Source organism: Petaurus breviceps, unplaced genomic scaffold (assembly GCF_028583685.1).
Source record: "Petaurus breviceps papuanus isolate PSGF00001 unplaced genomic scaffold, PetGlider_PUasm1.0 189, whole genome shotgun sequence".
Classification (NCBI taxonomy): Eukaryota; Metazoa; Chordata; class Mammalia; order Diprotodontia; family Petauridae; genus Petaurus; species Petaurus breviceps.
The window spans coordinates 37,224,535-37,228,517 of NW_027185809.1; positions in this window are offsets into that span (position 1 = coordinate 37,224,535).

A 3,983-nucleotide genomic window follows, 5' to 3' on the forward strand; every position below is an offset into this window, starting at 1 on the left:
ATCAATTGCATTCATCACAGTCTCAGGTATTTTAAAGTATATTTGTACAAGAAAGCATGGAGACAGTGTGGCACAGTGGTAAGAAACCTGGATTTGGAGTCATCAAGCCTGATTCCTAGATCTGATGTCAGTTGTGTAAGGTTTGTCCAAAGCACTTATTTGAAGTGGAGGTGGGTTGGAGGGGAGGGGGAATTCATTAAAGCAGAAAAGAAAGAAAGGACAGTATAGAATAGAGCTGAAGACCCAATCCAAAAGAGAAATGGGTTCTATTTTCAGCTTTGGCACTGATTGTTTTGCTGAAAGACCTATAGTGAGAGTGTTCGTGCATGAACTTTTGCTCTGTGCAGTTGTTTTGGGTTAAGAAGGGGCCATGGTCAACAGTGTAAAAGGATGTGAGGCCAAGATTCTGAATAATTCAAACTGGTTATTTGGCAGTCTAGCCTTCTTGCATTTCATTTGCTTTTTGCATTTTTAGTTTCCCAGTGGCATTCCTGCTCCAAATCTCTCCCTGACATTTAGATGTTCTCCCCTTTTTATGACTAGCTTTTTTCTAGACCTGATCTTGCCTTTCCTGGGTTGTGACATATTGATTTTCATTTCCCCATTTTATCCTATCTGGGCATTTTTTCTTAGGACATCATTACTCAATTTATTGTAGACTTTTCATAGGACATGACATGCTTTCTCTCCTTCAGCCTTTCCTACATATAAAATAATGTTCTCTATGATGATAGCAAAAAGAATTCCAACCAGAACTAGGGCTCTAAAACAGAAATGGGAAAGTGTTCTAAGTTGCATTTTATAAACAATAAAATTTTGTAAATCATAAATTCATCAAACACTAGACTACTATAGCATTTCCTCAATGAGATCCACTGACATTTAAGAGACTTTTGCTCAGATATACACACAAGATAATCCAAGTGGATGAAAAATGAAAATAGACTGGATTATGCCAACATTTTAATATATGCCTTATAACAATAATGCAGAACAATTTATTTAGTGCATTTTCCTTAATAAGGGTTTTTTTTATTACTTATGTGAGAAAAGGGGAAGATCAGACTGTTAAAAAGCAAGTAGGTACCATAGACATGTGCTGACATGATGTAGATTATGACTGGCTAATTTATTTCTTTACAGATAGATGTAGGAGACAGAGAATAAAACTGCAGGTGGTACAGAATTAGAGAGATGAATGGGGGTGTTTGTGTGCTGGTATAATGCTAAGAGAGGAAGAACAAAGCTAAAGGTTTAGCTATGATCAGGGGAAGTAAGTGACCTGACTGGGACTGTCCAAGGAAATATACTGTAAGTTGGCCAGGTGCTTTCCACCATTCTGCCTATGGACAATTAATTTTTTATTGGAATGCATCTTCCCATTTTTTCTTCATGTTAGAATTGTCTTTACATAGATGTCAGTCTCTAGAAGTACAGCCTGCCTACCTGTGGCTTCTACTTCTATAGAGTACTCCCTCTATAGCTGCAAACTGCAAACCCATCCTTGTCTTATCAAAGTGCTGAATTCATTTGATCAGGCAATCCATTGAATTAGTGTGTCAGTACATATATTTGTATCAGTGCTGTAGATTGGGAATTATCAGGAGTCAGAATTGAATAGGAAGAATTGATCAGCCTGGATTGTAGTTGGGAAGCTCTGTCAAAATTTCATTGATCCCTGAAATACATACAAAAATCTTTTCAGCACTGTTGTCCTCTTGGTGATCTTCCACATCTTGGGGGTTAAGGATGTGGTTTCCCAGTTATCTGGGAAATTAATGTAAAATTTTTTGGCCTTCCCTTCATCCTGGAGAAGTCTTCTGGCTTCGCAGATTTTCTTCTCTTTTTTCTTGTCATTATATGATACTATACATATATTCTATGCATTTCTGATTTTCTAAACTCTTTCTGTTATCTGCTGGTCTTTGTTTTCTGCAGCTTCTGCAACACTCCCCCCAAATTCCTATTTAATTTCTTATGCTGATCTGTGACATATCAAAACTCTGATAGGAAAGTAACAATGTGGAAGGGATAACTCTATTACAAAAAAGCCTGAAATACCATTGTCTTTAAAGAAGGAAAACTGCATGTGACTCAAAGGGCAATGGAGAGATGCATGTGTTTTTAAGCAGTATCATTTGACCAAGAATAATTGGCATGCATTAAAATTTACCATATGGCAATTCATCAATCATTCCATGATTGAAAAAGCAGATAGATGGGCTAATCATGTACTGTGAGTAAGGGATAACACATGAATAACTCCAATGTTGCACCAGTGTTCATGAAATATTTAAAGATCTAGTGGAAGGCCTCCAACATGCAATGTAGAAGGTCATTGAAGAATTTATAGAATATGAACAAGAACCTCAAAAGAGAAGAAAGCAAGGATGGATTTGGCATTTGTACCAGTGGAGACAGTGCTTTTGACAATGAGATCATCAATGCATTTTATAAATACAGTGAAACCTAAAATGTTATTAACTCAGGCATCATTTATTGGGAATTCAGCCATTCTTGGGGTCTGGATTTGAAGGGCAATGTTGAAACTGCTTAAGAGCAAACTCTTAAAGCATTCTTTACCAGTTCAGAACCACCCATTTACAGGCAAAAGATTGATATGCTAATTACACAGTTTCTTATTTATTCATTAAACAAGTCCCCTCAGGATATCTCTTAGATATTACTTTGGCCTATTTCTGAGTTGAAAGTAATGAAAAATTTTCTCCTTATAATGTCTAATAATTCTGACTTTTTGGTGGTTTAGTTTGGCCTTATATTTTCTTTGAATTATTGACATAAATTATAGTATTATAGTGACAGAATCAACCCAAATATTATTATCTTCACTATTATAACAATAGGGAGAATGATTGTCTTCTCTATGCTTTGTAACATATCTATTACCCTTAATGGTAATATAATCTAAAATGTTCATTCATTTCAGTCATGTCAGACTCTTTGTGACTCCTTTTGGGGTTTTCTTGGCAAAAATACGAGAGTGAATTGTTATTTCCTTCTCCAGCTCATTTTACAGATAAAGAAACTAAAGCAAACAGGGTTAAGTGACTTGCCCAGGGTCTCACAGCTAGAAAGTGTCTAAGACCAGACTTGAACTCAGGTCTTTCTGACTGCAGGTCTGGAGCCATCTTGTTGCCTCTAACATTTATACAGTGTCTTAAAAATTCCAAAGTACTTTACAGATACTATGCCATAGAATCCTCTTAACAATCATGTAAACTAGGTACTATGACTATTTTTGTTTTACTTAACAGATTAGGAAGCTTGAGTGAGGTTAAGTCTATGGTTGGGCAGTTAGTGTCAAAGGTGGAATTCAAAAGCAAATCTTGATTCCAAGTCCAACACTTTCCACTCTACCGCATTGCCTTTTCTATCTATTTATTTGTCTGTCTGTCTGTCTATCTATCTATTCATTTATTTATTTTTTGCTTTTTGGAGGGCAATTGGGGTTATGTAACTTGCCCAAGGTCACAGGCTAGTTTTTTTGGGTGTGTGTGTTAAGTGTCTGAGGCTGGATCTGAACTCAGGTCCTTCTGACTTCAGGGCCAGCTCTCTACTCACTGTACCACCTAGCCACCCCTTCTATTTATTTTAATATCAGTAACTCAATGAATACAAAATAAATATTTTTTGTTGTTGCTGCTCAATCATCTATACCATTTCATACAGTGGTTATATTGTTTGCTCAGGTCATGATGTGCTCAAAATTAGGCTAGCAATACAATCTAAATGCCTCCAAAGTAGGGTACTGCTAAGGGTAAAATTGTCAAGAAACCTGAGAGCTAAGATGTCAGGGAACTAAGATCATAGTCATTTATTTTCAAATTGCTCAACATTATAGTAAGGTTCAGAAGATTTTTGTTGGGGAGTGGGAGAAAGAAAGAGAGAGAGAGACAGAGAGAGAGAGACAGAGAGAGAGAGAGAGAGAGACAGAGAGAGAGAGAGAGAGAGAGAGAGAGAGA